The sequence below is a fragment of the Lissotriton helveticus genome, chromosome 4_1, assembly GCF_964261635.1.
Source record: "Lissotriton helveticus chromosome 4_1, aLisHel1.1, whole genome shotgun sequence".
In the NCBI taxonomy this organism is placed as follows: domain Eukaryota; kingdom Metazoa; phylum Chordata; class Amphibia; order Caudata; family Salamandridae; genus Lissotriton; species Lissotriton helveticus.
Genome location: NC_136063.1, coordinates 131,756,359 through 131,772,762, shown reverse-complemented (window position 1 = coordinate 131,772,762; position 16,404 = coordinate 131,756,359). Strand labels below are relative to the sequence as shown.

Sequence of the window (16,404 nt, the reverse complement as noted above, 5' to 3'; positions counted from 1 at the left end):
AACTGCACGTCGGATCGCACCAGGATCAGCAAACTTTCTCCACTGCCGCCCGACGCCCTCAGCCACCTCCGACTCAGGAGATATAGGTGAACTTCACAACTTGGACAGGATTATTAGCAGGATTAATAGCGCAGCCGGCGGAGCTTGCTTAGAAAGCGGCCATGTCGCTGCTCGGCTAGCCACGCCCCATGTCCAGAACACCTTAATGGACATGCTCTTTGATGGCCGCCGCCCTTTTGGTGACAAAGCAGACAACGCTATAGAGTGTTTCAAGGACTCACAGGCTACGGCCAAGTCCTTGGACCTCTGCACCCGCCCTGCGCAGTCTGCTTTTCACCCCTTTCGTGGCTACGGAAGGGGTGCCCTGCTGCGTCCTGCCCAGAGCCACAGACCGCAGCAAGTTACCCAACTTTTGCGCAGCCGGGGATGTGGGATCAACCGTCGTAGTTCTGGGGGTCAGCGGGCAGGCCTTTCCACCAACCCCCCCTCTGCAGCAGCCTCCAAACCTTCCTAGTCTGACATTTCAGGCCCATCAAACGCCAGTGGGAAGCAGGATTCGCCATCAACTCCCCCACTGGTGCACCATCACATCAGAGAGGTGGGTTTTGCAGATAGTCCGAAGAGGCTACACTCTGCCCTTCGAGGCTACCCCTCCAGCCATGCCACGGCAGTACCACCGCTTGACAGAGATTCAATTGGCCCTTCTCGAGCAGGAAGTTACGGCTCTTTTGGCCAAGGGAGCCATCGAGCACATTCCTGTCCCAGAAGTAGGTTGTGGATGTTATACCCATGACTTTCTGGTCCCCAAGAAGGACAAGGGCCTGCGTCCTATCTTGAATCGCATTTTCAGTTTACTGTGCTTCCCTTTGGCCTTACCAGCGCCCCTCGGGTGTTCACGAAAGTGATGGCAGTGGTCACAGCTTCTCTGCACAGATCAGGGAATTCAGTCTTCCCCTATCTCGAGGACTGGCTGTTGAAGGCAGGCTCGCCCCAGGCAGTCGTCTCGCAACTCCAGACTACAGCCTACCTCCTGCATTCACTGGTGTTCTCCATCAATGCGCCAAAGTCACACCTGATTCCCTGTCCGAAGCTTCTCTTTATTGGAGCGGGTCTGGACACAACGCGGTTTTGGGTCTCTCCTCCCGAACAGCGAGTCCGGGCTATTCAGGCTATGATTCCGATCTTTCAGCCTCTATCCCGGGTTTCAGTCAGAATGACCCTGAGGCTGCTGGGCCTCATGGCCTCCTACATCCTGCTGGTCAATCATGCCAGGTGGCACATGCAGGCTCTGCAATGGGACCTGAAGTTCCAGTGGGCGCAGCATCAGGGGAATCTGTCCGATTGCGTTGAGATCTCGGAAGGCACTGCACAACAATTGCAGTGGTGGCTTACGAGCCAGGATTGAGTCAACGGCAGATCCCTCTCCCTTCCCCAACCAGACCACACAGTGGTGACGGACACGTCCCTTCTGGGATGGGGCGGTCACATGGGAGAGGCAGAGATCAGAGGACTCTGGTCTCCAGAGGAGTCCAAGCTCCACATCAACCTTCTGTAGCTCCGGGCGATTCGTCTTGCACTCAAAGCATTCCTTCCCACTGTCTGGGGAAGATTAGTGCAGGTGTTCGCGGACAACACCACCGCCATGTGGTACTGCAACAAACAGGGCGGAGTGGGGTCATGGACCCTATGACAGGGCCCACAAACTCAGCCGCAGGTTCTTGAATGCTGCCAGTTATTATGCTGCTCGTCACGTTCGCATTGAACAAATCCAGATTTTAAAATCACAATGTAAATCGTCTTCATTTTGCCTTCGGAAGTACACTTGGTGTGCTCTTTATTCACTTCAGTATTTACCTATACATTGGAAGCAACATTCATATGCTGGATGAATTATAGATTTGAATCGTGATGCTTTGCTAATGCGCATCCTTTTGAATATTGTCCTAAATCATTATTTGGATACCTTGGATACCGTATATTTGTTCTCCCTATATTCTTCGACTTACTTAACCTTTAGCCCTTAAGATGTTTCTTTGCCAATAAGGAACGAAACGCGTTGGCTGTTTGCTGTTTTTAACAATTTCAGTAATAAAAAAGAACAATGTAACTTATTTGTTGGCTTTGATTTACTTTCGCTGAGTGTACCTTCCTTATTTGTGAATTTCACATGATGGAGGTGGTGCAAGGTCTCTTTCGACAGTGGGGAGAGCCTTGGTTAGATCTATTTGCCACTGAAGAGAATGCGCAATGTCAGCAATTCTCTGCGTTGGAATTTCCAAGACGGCACTCACTAGGCGACGATTTTCGTTGCGAGTAGAGTCTGTTGTACGCCTTTCCGCCTATACCACTTCTGCCTAGAGTGCTGAAGAAGATCAGGCATGACTGGGCCCAAGTCATTCTTGTGGCTCCGGATTGGTCACAAAGAGTCTGGTATCCCGAACTGCTCATCATGGCAAGCAATCCTCTGACCCATCTGCCTCTTCGGGAGGGTCTTCTGTCGCAGCAGCAGGGGACGATCCTCCATCTGAACCTGTCCAGCATCCACCTGCGTGCATGGAGATTGAGCGGCCACAGTTGACGTCATTCGACCTGCCTCCAGAAGTCTGCAATGTCATTCTGGCAGCCAGGCATCCCTCCACTAAGACGGTATACACCTGCTGGTGGAACAAATTTGTGGCATGTGTACGGTAAAGGCTGTGGATAATCTCTCTGCCACTCTTTCTGAAGTTCGTTTGTTCCTTCTTTCTTTGGCCCAGCAGGGCTCTGCTGTGGGCATTATCAAGGGCTATCTCTCTTGACTCTCAAAACTGCTCTCCTACTGGCCATCACATCTGCCAGACAAGTGAGTGAGCTCCAGGTGCTTTCTTCTAAGCATCCTTTTCTATCTGTGCATCCGGACAAAGTTGTCCTCAGGAGTTGTTCATCCTTTCTACCCAAGGTAGTCACTGCCTTCCACATCGGGCAGACCATCACCTTGCCCACCTTCTTTCCACCTCTGCATCCTTCAAAGGAGGAAGAGAGGCTCCACTGTCTGGACCCAAAACGTGTGCTTTCCTTTTATTTGGATCGCACCAGCTCTTTGTTGGGTACGTGGGCGCCAAGAAAAGTCAGGCCGTTCACAAACGAACTATCTCCAGATGGGTCATTGTGTTTAGCAAAGCCTGCAATTCTTTGGCAAAGAAGGAGCCTCCAGTGGGGCTGCGTGCCCATTCCACCAGGGTGACGCAGCAACCACTGCTCTGGAACAAGGCGTTCCTCTGCATGACATCTGTCAGGCAGCTACGTGGGCTTCGGTGCACTTTTATGAAGCACTACTGTCTTAACAGTCAAGTCAGGAGAAATGGCTTTTTGACTGTTCTGTTCTCCAGGACTTTCTGGTGTGATCTTGGTTTGCAGACACACCTGGGGGTTGATATTGCTGGGGTATCTATTCTTAGGTAAGGAATCTATAACTAACGTGTTTCTTTCAGATGAACAAGTTACTTACCTTCGGTAACTGTATATCTGTAAGAAACATTAGTTAGTTATAGATTCCTTACCGCCCCACCCATCATCCCCGGTCTGTTAACTGATTTCTAGGGTTAAGGTTTTCCTTTCACGGCCCTAGTTTTGTGCACCAGTGATCAGTGTCTTGCATGGCTCTGTCTTTCTGGCGCGGAAAGTCGTGTATAGAACTAATGTCCACGCGTGAGGGCGGCGTCTAAGTAGCTGCTGCAATGTCTTCCCAGCAACACAACGCCAATGACGAACATGGAACCGACCAACAACACCTTCAGACGCCCAGAGGTACTGCTGACAAAAACTTTCCAGGTCCAGTCCGGGCAATTCTAAGGTAAGGAATCTATAACTAACTAATCTTTCTTACAGATATATTGTTACCGAAGGTAAGTAATTTGTTCAATTGAAGTCTCCAAGCATACTCCCTTCACTGGTGCTGAAACTGCACGGACTGCCTCCAGTAAGTTGCTCTCTCGTCACCCAGAAGAGGGAGCGGTTGAGTGTGCTCTACTTCCTTATACATGGTCCTGTGGAGGCTGCGACTAGGGGGTTCTTGGTACTGGCCTGATGTTTGTTCGTTTCTTTGGATTCTCCCAATGCTTGGGCAGGGTTCTGGTGCAGGTCCTCTGTCAGGGTTTGGGCACCACAGGTCACCACGGTGGCCTCCTCCCTGAGACAACCTCAACCAAACCACGCTTCTTGCCTCGTTTTGGTGCCTTGATCCCCCGGTGGACAAGGTCTCATCCTCATACTGCACACAGGCAATAGCCTGCTTGGCACTGCAGCAATCTTCTTGGTGGCCCCACCTGGCATACAGGCTTACGGGAAACAACCCGATTGGTGCAGCATCCATCTTCTCGCACCTCACTACATGGATCCAATTTCCTGGCTCCCCCTCTAGACCAACCTCCCTCTAATGCTCTCGCAGTGCATACTAGTCAGGGCAGGCATGCACTGGTGCTCCAGGCTCAAGCGACAGATGTTCTTGGATTCCCATAGTGATATCCCCTTACTCAGCTGTGAAACTTGCAGGCCTTGACCCCCAGTCCTGGTCACAGACAGATGTTTCCAGAGCTTCTACTCCTCGCACAGTCTGACTGGTTGCTTTACTGCTGACAATTTTGGGGGCCACAAGCTCTCCTTCCCAGAGTCCATATTCAGAAATCAAATGTGATTTAGAGTCTGAGTCCTTGAAATTTATGTTGGGAACCTGCTTCCCTTAGAAGTGCATTCTCCTCTGTCCTGCCCTTCCTTCAAAAAGCAGTCTGTCACAGCAAAAGCGGCTGTAAATCTGATAGCCTCACAACACAGGCAATGTGAGCGACTGGATGGTCACACCTTGATGTCAGCCACAGTGATATATCTTTCCAAAGGCAAGCCCAGGGCCTCATCCCTGCTCTTCATTATTCTGTTTTGAGCCCCTATCGCCCCCTATGCTCTGAAGTATACTGAAGAGCCCGACTCTACCTTTCTCCAGTGTGTCCCACAAAGCTCACAGGAATACAACAATATACAAATCTGAATGGGAGGATTCCGATACCTTCTATTGTTCATCCGGTAAACCCTTGGCTCTGCAAAATGGAACCCAGAATCTTCCATGTATTGAACTATTCCCAGGCACCCATACATCCAGCACATGCATATAACAAACACGTACTGTGCAGCACTAATGTCCAAACCGATATAGCAAAGTGTGAGTTAACCTCATAGCAGCAGAACTTTAAGTCAGTGAGCCTGTAGGCCTCACCCCAGGTAAAGAGATAAAATGGGGCCTGTTCATTTCTACTGATCACTACATGGTATGTTGTCACCACCATACTTGTGCTGCTTATCCCCGGGCAAAGGCGGTAGTCTGTAACATTGTGAGGGTAGCACGTTGGACGGTCCTCCCTGTTCCAAATGACCGCAGCCCATGAGGCAGGTCTATGTCATGACGTATACATATGATCTGTGTTTGCCCACTTCCTCGAGCTAAAGGCAGTGCATGTATCTCTTAGGCCTTTCCACCCAACCTTATACACAAACAGTTCTTGGACAGATGGACAATACAAACACCATGTCCTATTTAAAAAGCAGGAAGGAAGAAATATCTATGTGCTTTTCCTCTACTGCACTGAAAATGTCAATTCTAACAAACCCACTTGACCATGATCCTGATAACTCTGGTTTGGCCAAGCAATTATGATTTCCAGAACTTTGAACCTCACAAGAAACTGCCATTCAACCACAATGGTTTGGAGGGAAAATACTTCATCTCCATTTAAAATCTTTGAATTTGGCGGCTTGGGTCTTGAAGTCCTACAAAATGGACACCTAGATTTACCACCAGACTGTATACAAATGTCCAAGGAAGTGTGCCTAAGGAAGGTGAGAACTAAAAGAAAAAATTCACACAAAAAAAGGGATGGAGAAAGAAGATAAATAAAAAGAGAAAAGGAGTGAAATAAAGAAAAAGAAGAGAAAAAAGATAGAAATGATGGAAGAAAAAGAAGTGGGGCAGAAAGTTTGAGGGGAATATGGAAAAGAAAGGGAAGAAGGAAGGGAGGAGTGTAGAAAGGAAGGAAGAAAAGAAGAAAGGGTTGAAGGAAAGGATGTAGGAAAGAAGGGAAAGGAATTAAGATGTATAAAAGGAAGAAATAAAAACAATCTAGATGGGAAAAGAAATAAAGAAAGCAGAGGAAAGAATAAGAAATGGAGCATAAATGATAGGAAGCAGAAAGTGAGCTGAAAGAAGAAAAAGCTGAAAAAAGAAAGAAACAGGAAGGAAGAAAAAAGAAAAAATCAGATCCAAGAATGGAAGAAAAGCACAACAATAAAAAAGAAAGACAACACAGCTGAAAATATGAACAAAGGCAGAGAAACAGAAGAAAAGACAGAAACAGAGAAAGGCAAAGCAGAAATAAAGAACAGAAAATGGAAAGGAGTAGACAATTAAAGACATGGGATGAAAAAATTAGAGAAAGCAAGTAAAAATCAAGAATCAAAGAAAAGTAAGACAGTAAAAGGTAGAAAGAAAAAAGGAAAGGGAAAGGAAAGAAGGAGAGAAAAGAAACAAGCATTGGCATAGCCAATATGTCTCGCTTTTGGGACCTTATAAGTATTTAGTTATGCAGCATAATATCCTTGGTGCAACAACATCAACTGTTGCATGGGTAAACACTTTTAAGGTCCCAAAGGCGAGACCTAATGGCTATGCCAATGCTTGTTTATACTGGAATCACAGTCAGTAATGCAGTCCAAGATTACATGTACTCACCCTAATAATAAAGGCATTGCATTAATGAACCATAAACATAAGTTCAAACAGCATTAACACATGTACCCAAATATTACCGTATCTGCAAACAATGCCCTTCTCTGATCCAAAATGTGTTACCGTAAACTGGCAGCCAAAGAATTTGTGCTGAATGGGGTTGGGTCTACTTGTCCCAAGGACAAAATAAACATGAAAAGGTGTTGTCCTTGGCCCCAAAACATTTTTTTAGGAACCTTATGCTGTATATCATTCTTGTGCTATGTAACGTCTGGACAGGTGGCTACGCTGATTGCCCTTACCAGAGCCTGCTGAACCTCAAAAGGGCCGCAAGTCACTATTTGCACTGACCACCAGTATGGGTTTAGCATTGTGCACACTTTTGGCCAGTTGAGGTTGCATCAAGGATGTCTTTTACATCAGCCGGCACCCCTATCTGGAATGGGCTGTATATTTCAAATTTGTTAGATGCTTTGCAAATGCCAAAAGATATTGCTGTGGTAACGTATGCTGCACACAAGAGCTAGTAGAGGCAACCGTTATGCTGACAAGATTTCCTGATTCCACCTTCCAGTCCAACACCTTCTACTTATTTGGAGAGAGTATATCCAACATGTTACTGAATACTGTACATACGTTCAGTGAGTTGAGAGGACTGCAACATGCTGCCCCAGAGTTAGAGAAAGTCAAATGGGAAAGGATGGCATGTATGAAGGATGCTGGTGACATTTGGGTGTGCAGCGAGGAAAAAACTGCTTCTTCCTGATTCCCTCCTGCCTACATGGTCCAAACGATGTGGGCAGAGATGGAATGGTGTATATCTTCTGATTGTATTGTTATATATGTGTCAGAAAATGTTTGTCAACAATGCTGTGTTACCTGTCAAAAACAGGATGTTTGGAAGAGGGTCGCAGTGACCATGAGCCATGAGCCTCATTAGAAAGTCTGATGGTCTCTTCAATCATCTTCAAATCGACTTTGTGGAGATGCTCTGATGTAACCAATTGGGGTATATACTGGTGATCGCGAGCCTGTTCTCATGATGGGTTGAGGCATATCCCACCAGAAGATTTGACAGCCTAACATTCGCCAAACTACAGCTGCTGGAGTTGATATCGCGATTCGGGGTGCCAGTTCATCTTGAATCGGATAAAGAAACTCACTCCAATCATGAGATAATGCAATTTCTGTGTTCAGCTTTAGGGATTGACCAGAGATTATACTGTAGCTACAGACCTGAGGCATCAGGGGTTGTAGAGAGGCTGAACAGGCCACACAAAGTTAAACTGGCTAAAGCCTGTGCCTCCACACTGCTGAAAGACACCCAATGCCCTTCCTTTGGTACTAATGAGTATTTGAACAACCCCTTGTAAGACAACTGGATTGTCACCTCATGAGTTGCTGATGGGGAGAGCTATTCGAATTCCTTCTGTTCCTGCAGCTACCCTTGTGAATATCACAGATGACCTGGTCCTTGAGCACTGTAAGTGATTCTCTGATGTGGTGTGTTCTGCCTCTCATCAGGTCAACACCACTATTTCAGCTGTTCGAGGGTCCCCAGGGCATGACCTGAACCCTGGTGATTGGATCCACATTAAAAACATGTCTGCAAGTCCTGTTTGAAGGAGCGCTGGAGAGGGCCTTACCAGGTGATCTAAGTCACCAATACAGCTGTAAATGTTGCTGGCTTGTGAAACTGGGTTGTATGACATTACAACGCATGCTTTTACCCAACATGACGTTACAAAACTAGTTTTTACAACAACTTGCTTTCGGGGTGCGCTGAAGTTTGGAATAGTAAATTTACAATTCCAACTCAAGTCTGTGCAACAGTAGGGAAGGTGTTGGAATTAAATCCAACAACTTATACCCCCTACATGAAGACATTTTGTTGAAATGGCATGCGGGGTAAAAGCATGCATTGTAAGGCATGCGTTGTAACAGTTGTTTACCGTGGAACTGGATACCCCACCTAGAGGTCTAGGCATGAAGAGGAAGAAGCAGAGCCAACATCCACTAATTACTTGAGTCACCTCAGGTTTGAGGTGTCTGAGGCAGTGGAAGAAGAGGAAGACCCCAATGAGGGTCCATAGTCTCCATCGGACAAGAATCACTTAGAGTAAGAGTATGATAAGAGTGCTGTTGTCCAGAGACCACTTTATTAACCGACCACTGGATTGGTAAGGTAAGGTAAGGTAAGGTAAAGTTTATTATGCATAGTTAATTAAAACCAGTGCAAAGCATATTACAAAAGGATCATAAAATATCATGGATTAAAACCGTTAAAAGTTAAGCATGTGATTAAATAAAAATACAGTGTGAATGTCAATGCGCCTTTTTACAAGGGTTGGACAGTGAGTTCCCTTACTTCCTTCTGACCGTCTGCTTGATAACCTGTGTCTGTATTATTAATCCCCGGTTTTGGCGGTCTTGGAATTCTGTGCTCGACCATCGCGAGGAATTTGACGTATCTGCAGTTCAGTTTAGTGTTTAGAGGATTCAGGCAGGCAAGCACCACTTGCCTTCTGGTGCTGATCCCATTTTGCTTAAGCTGGTCCTTGAGGAGCAATTGGCGTGCTTGATGGAGTTCTTCACAAAGGCAAGTGACATGGAGACTGTCCCCCTTGTCTGAGTTCCAAAGCGGGCAGAGAGCGTTGCCATCTATCCTGAGCCATGGTGGAAGATGCTCTGTACTTGGCAGAATTCCTAGTCTATGTTTCAGGAACCTCATTTTTGTTGCTTTTGGGTAACCCTGGCTAAAATATATTTGTGGTGTGAGGACTTTGTACGTGTTGAGGGTCATCCATGCATGAGATCTTTTGGAAAAGAGAACCTTGTCCTCTAGTAGGGAAAGTGATTTAACGTTTTTCCAAACTAGTTTTTTAAAAGCACTATGTCCAAGTTGCATGTTCGAAGGCGCAGAGAGTTTTGTAACTTCAAGCGCTGCCTGCAAGTAGGTTCTTGCCTGAGAGGCGTCCCTGCCTTGTATGTCCTGCCATAGTAAAGAGTTTATTGTTTCTTTAATGCCTGATCTGAGTTTGTGGCAGCAAATGATGTATGCTCCATGCCTGGCTAGAACTTGTTTTTGCAGACCTAACTCCAATCTTATTTGAGCCGGGGAGGTGTGGAGCGGGAGCAAAAACATTGTTCTGTAGGCTTTGACCTGTATGTGGTCCAGGTTTTTGACCACTGGATTGAGAAATCGCATCCACCGGGACAGTGGAAATTCATGGAAGGCTAAAACTAATCTGCTGCTGCAAACCACACAAGGAACAGAAGCGGAGGTGGGACACGGACCTCGGAGAGCGAGTCAGCCTCATCAGAGCTAGAGATCTGAACCACTTCCAAATGTACAGGTTCAGCTGAAGACGGTTGGCCAAAAACTGTGGCAACCCGAAAAAGACTGTTGACATCTAAGAAGAGACCATAGGGGTGATTAGGGGAGACAGTGAGTTAGAAGAACAAGAACAAGTTGATCACATTGTCATTGTGGATGAAATCCTGGATGTGATCATACCAAGCGACCCAAAAGGAAGAGAAAGATCAATCAGGCGTATTCAGGGCCAGACTGAACATACCTAGCTTAAATCAAGTTTAACTCCGATGACTGTCTGCATAACATCGACGAGCCTCCCTGAAACATATATGCCAGAACGGGAGCCTATACACATGGACTACTGATAATCATTGAAAGGATGGTGGGAAAGAGTTAGGGTAACGGTCAGATGATGATAGCTCCTTTAGGCCTCAAGTTGACACAAAGGAAAAATCCCTGTAGCTTTTGAAATAGGGTAGAGGCAATAGTATAATACCTAGAGGAGTAACCTTTGTATCTGAGATTTCCTTGATCCGATTCAAGTTAATATGGTGCAGCAATGCTGCAAAATGTTGCTTACAAGCCTGACAGAAGGCATTTATGTTTCCATGTTTACATGGCTGTTGGATATCTATTTGTTGTGTGGAGATATCCCTCATATTCCGATCAACTCCACTCATGAACCTGCAGTTTGACCTTCCCCACCTAACGTATTCCTCAGCGTGAGAGGTTGCATATTTACAATGTATATTATCAAATAATAGCTGAATATGTGAATGTCATGGAAGTGGAAAATTGCTTTGTTTGCTCCTATCTTCCAGTTTCTGCAGCCTACGGAGCAGCATTTTTTCACTTAATTTTGTCTTATTCCTTCTCCTCTTCCGTTTTCCTAAATCGTTTCTATCATCAGGATTCTATCAAAGGGTTTTATTCTAACTTTGATGATCCACTAGAAGATATGCCAATTGTCAGTGATAAAAATCTTTATTTATGGGCTAATAAACATGTTTGTAGCTCTTACAAAAGATTTTGATCGAGGGATCAGCGTGAATATATGATTACATTCTTTACTCCTATTACTAACGCAAGTATCACTCACCTCAGCATGCATGATGTAACAGGGAAAATTAACCAAAATGAGAGGGTATTTATGGACTAATTAAATGAGAGGGTAAGGATCGAAGAAAGAGGAGAAAGGAAGACCAGTGCAGAACACATAATTGGGGAAGGTGAAGAGACTCTAAAAAAAACGCTCCCTAGATTAAACACTGATGTCACTAGCAGGTGACCTCTATGCATCATACGGCACCCAGAGGTAAATGAGACAGTTGAAAAGTTAGGATGGAGCCAATGTGAACACAACTATTTAATTAAGGAAAAAAGCTTTTCAAACCTAGATGCGAGCATAACAGGGATCTATTATGTATGTGGTAAGTCAGCTTATTTCCAACTACCACACAACTGGACAAGTAGTTGTTATGCAGCATTAGTTTTCTCCAGGCTTTATCATACTAATGAGTTATGCTTTCCTTTTGAGCAATACATAAGGAGGGGTAAACAGATCCTTTTTGATATTTTTGAGGCGCTCATACCATTGAACAATGTAAAGATTAGAAAGATGTCCACCCTAGTTGATCGGCTTGACACTAACACTGCAGGCACTCTAACATGGACAAATAAAGACATGCTTGCAATGAGAGATATCATTATGCAAAATCACCTTGCACTGGATTTATTCCTCATGAAGAAAGGTGGAGTTTGCAAGGTCATTCACGCTCTGGAGTTCTGTGCCTATGTACCGTGAGTAGGTAAGCAGCCTGACAGCTATATTACTAACATTATGAATATAATGCATGAATTAACTGAGTTGGAAGAGTCAGGTGCCTGGGGTGGCAAATCCGTGTCAATTTTCATTTAGAACTGTACTGAGTTATCTGTACTTATGATTTGTTTCCTTCACTGCTGAATTTACCTATGTAATGTTCTATGTAAACTGCCTATTAATTATTGGTATAAAGCTTTGAAATGACAACCGTTTGCCTGTCATCTTTACAATAATGCTACTGAGCTTAATCGATTAGACAGAAGTGACGGCTTCAGTTGGGGATCACCAAAGTCCATATCAGGACTGCACCACTCCCAGTCCTAGGTGTTAGCACGTCCCTGGAGTTGGATTTTACGACAAGTTTGCACGCTGACACAAGTCTACATTTGATGATGTACAACTTACATAGAAAACAAAGCACTCTAAACACCCTTAGCAACTTGAAATACAGTTGTACCTTATCACACATTATCTCCTATTGCGAAAAGGGTCTTACTCTAGCCTGTTTGTTGCTGCATTGCGATATTTTACTCTGGGTATATAATGTGAAAATCAAACTAAATGTACCGTAACTGAAATAAGGAACCATGATGGAATCAACTACTCACATGAATTATCAGGTTACACAGGAATTTCAATTCAGCCACTATGGTTATCAAACCTGGAAAGGCGAGCACCCAAATAAATTGAGGAAGAGAGTCGAGTACCGAGAAACAGTAAAAACCGCTGTATCTTAGTGCCAAACAAAATAAAAATACGTTTATACATAGATGGCATACTGAAATATGCTATATAGTTCATGGTAAACAAGAAAACAAGAAACAACTTATTCAATATGCAAGGTACAAGATTGGACATTTTCTGACAACCCCAGATTCAGCAGAGGCCCATGCCAACTTTACTTGTTGAATACAATCAAACGCACCTAAGAGGTATGAATATGAATCATTCAGGGGACCCTGGTTCATCACTCGTTTCTTTCATTACATGTTGGTGCTTGTATCTGTCATTATTTGTTGGTGCTTGGAAGAAAGAATGAAAAAAGAAAGAAAGAATTAAAGAAAGAAAAAAAGAAAGAAAGGAGATTCACTAGATGAGTCAGTTGTTCACAGCCGACACAGTATAGCTTGAAATCTTTCCATATCCCAGTACAGTCCGATTCATTGCGGGGCTACAAATAGCTCTGAAGAAAGCCGAAATAGGTGCAGGTTATTTAACCTTTGTCCTGCGAGATGACTTTGGAAGGACCCCCAAAAATATTATTTATAAAAATGTTTTAGAGCTAAAGTCACGAGTGGGGTAGCTTACTGTGAAATAGTAATGGATTCACTCTGGATTATGAGTGCATAAATACAATACCTCCGTTAGAAACATTAGTGATACATTATGATCTGACCCTGATGCAAGACTCAGATGCACGTTCCTGTAAGTGGGACAACAAACTCCTGTCACTCTACAACAAACAAACAAAAACATTTACAGATTGCCAGCTGAGCTTTTCAGGACAATAATCGAATGCGGTCATTTAACTGACTAGCCAATCACTGAAATCGCTGCGCTTGATCTACGTACAAAGCTAGAGCGAGAACAAGGTGTTTGCGAGGATAGTGACAGAGAGTAGACTACCGAGACTTAAATAATTTTGTATGACAAGGTATTGTGGCCAAAGAAAGCTAAAAGGTAACGCTCCTCGTTTATGTTTCTAGAATGTCTATAATACCCATATGATGATGTGTGATGTATGTTTTAATGAATCATGAAATCTGTTAACATAACAAACATATAGACTGTTTTCTCCAAATAGAATTTCATTTTGAAGATATTTTGTAGTGTTTTGGGAGCACGCAGGTATCAGTTCTCACACGAAATAACCCATTTCATGATGGCAGGTATGTCGACTTCCTGCATCCTGATCCAAGCAAACACATTTGCCATTTTTCTATTTCTACATTTCCTTTGAGATTGAGAGAGGCAGGTAAGTAAGCTGCAACATCGTTTCCATGCATTATCTCCTTGACAGACTGAGCACCCTGTGTTATTATACCAAGCATTTGTCACGCGGCACTGAAAGGATCGCCGTGCAGCCGTGAAAGCGAAAGTCATTGCAATCGCGATCACTCTAAAAGTGAAAGTGATCGCAATCACGATGACACGCTAAACCACGCTAGGGATGCGCGCGCAGCAGCGCGCGCGCTTGTCCCATGACAGTAAGCTGGTTGCCGCTTTGGTAGCACTTTTAAAAGGAGCTACTAAATGTCTCGGCCAGCCCAGCGCATGCTCTGGATCAGGCGAGACCTAAATAGGAAAGAAGCTGGGAAAGAAAACAAAAAAAAAATATTTACAGAAGACAAAGTCCTGCACTGTGATCCTCCCTAGCATCACAAAATGATCTGCACAATCTTTTAAAGTGTTTGCTTAGCAAAACAGAAGCTGCATAACAAACCAGCTGACTGGTTGTTATGCAAGAGATATACTAATACAGGCTGCGAGTTACTAGGTCAATCGACCTGTTGGAAACCCTAGTGAAGATAATCAGGTGTTTGTTAAGTTTGCTGGTGCCAAAAATGGAAATGCAGTCCAGAATCAAAATTTCTCCTGATGAATTATCCTCTGCTTTAAGCAATGCTGCACCTTGGCCAAAAGGGATCCTCTTGAGTGTCTTATAGCTTCTTTCCCTAGGGCATATGCCACAACTACTGACCTAGATCAGGGCATTCCAGAATAACACATCTGACAAGCAGCCATGTAAGCATCGGCCCATACTATTACCCACAGTACTGCATTGATTCACAATTCCTTAGGGAGGGGATTATTGTCCTCTATTTTCTCTAGAGCCCTTGTAAAATCCACTCTTTAGACTACCTCCTAGGAAGGGGCATTGCTCTGACTTTGATTCGCAAATGGGGAAGTCTGCGGTTAGAAGTATCCAGCAGATTAAGTTAGTTACCTTCAAGGTTACTCTACCTGCAAATTCCTCACCACTCTCCCGCCTCCCCTTTATGCGGCACAGATTTTCAGGATTTAAAAAGGGTCTTTGTTAGACTTAGCAGACAGCCATCTACCATTAAACTTGTCTGCTATTTTTCATAGCTTTGGCATGTAAAGAAATTATGATTTACCTGATGTCTACTTGCTGCGATGGCACTTTTATGCCGCTCTGTCTTGCCATGTCCGGAGGTGGGTTGAAGTTGCAACATAGGCCAATGGCTCCACCTGTTGCTATTGCATGAGTTTCATGATCCAGTTTAGTGCGTAGGGAGATTCTCAAGGTGACGAATCACTAAGTGCCAGATTACAAGTTTGGCAGTGCGACACCTGGTCTGCACTGCCGTCGCACCACCAACCCATGGTTAGTCCGCCTGTCAGATTAAAAGTTTCCTCCTGTCTGATGGCTTTTTTATGTCATTCCCACAGCTGTGCCTCTGAAAACAGACAGCACAATGGAAACACCCCAAAAAATTCATGCAGGCCATGGACTGAAATGTACATGCCGTGCAGGAACTGGTGTGAATGCACACAGGGGAGTACATATTGTGCCTCGCTGTGTGCATCCACAGGGCGCAGTGGCACAGTGGGCTCTGTATGACCCTCTTTGTTTCCTCTGTGCCAGAGTTTTCATGTAGGAGCAACCGCCAGGAAAACCCTGGCGGAGAGGAAACTCCTAATATGCTTGCGGGACCGTGTCGGTGGCACCAAGCATATTAATCCCTTACACTGCTGCAACACCGCCGGGGAATGGTGGTTCCCTGGCAGCTGCAGCGGGCTGTTTCTATCCCACCTCCCAACTTATAATAGGGCGGTGGGGAGACCACCATCGCCACGAACATGGTGGTCCTCGGATCGTCAGACTCGTAATCAGCTAAGTAACGAATCTTCAGTTCGAGTACCCACGAGAAATAGCCTTACTGGAGGTAAGTAAAGCATTGTTTGCTGCTTTAAATTCATTTATTCTCAGGCCATGAAAGTTTATTAAACGGGGCTCAGACAGCCTTCTGGCCAAGGGCTAGGATTTGTGTTGCATTTAAGAAACTGTTTGCAGAAGGATATATTTTGTTTGAAATATGCAGTATCACTTTTAAACGTGTTATTTACTCTCTACAGGTTCCCCCAAGAAAAGTACGAAACCAGGTAAGTCACTGGCCTGTTTAAATATTAGTTCCGGGACCCTACAGTATAATGTGTGCACTCTTGATTAGTGGAAATTATTTATATTCTTATTTTCCACGTGTTTTCCAAAGAAAAGGGTTTTATGAGAACGTGTGATGCCGTACTTGAGACTGTTGGGTTAGAGTAGAGAGTACAGCAATACTGGGAGGAAACGATTACGTCCAATATTCTACAGTGCATGTTATTCAAAACTGTTGAACCATGTCCTCTTTTGTTGTAAAGAGTTCCAACTCTAAAGTACACTGCACTGTTGGAAATGTAATTTGATGAGACGTGTTCTTTTCGGTGCCATTGGGTTCTCTCTGTTATTAATAAAGTGTAGAAACTCTCTGTCCATGTGCGGGA

General features: G+C 44.6%; 1 protein-coding gene across 1 annotated transcript in view; it reads left to right on the top strand.

Moving 5' to 3' along the window:
- The window catches only part of LOC144828412 (uncharacterized), a 2,343,931-nt gene that overhangs the window by 388,259 nt on the left and 1,939,268 nt on the right, over positions 1 to 16,404 (top strand). Inside the window, exon 6 of the mRNA XM_078686536.1 lies at positions 15,994 to 16,020. The gene's annotated coding sequence lies outside the window, so the exon portion shown is untranslated. The remainder of the gene's footprint in view (positions 1 to 15,993; positions 16,021 to 16,404) is intronic.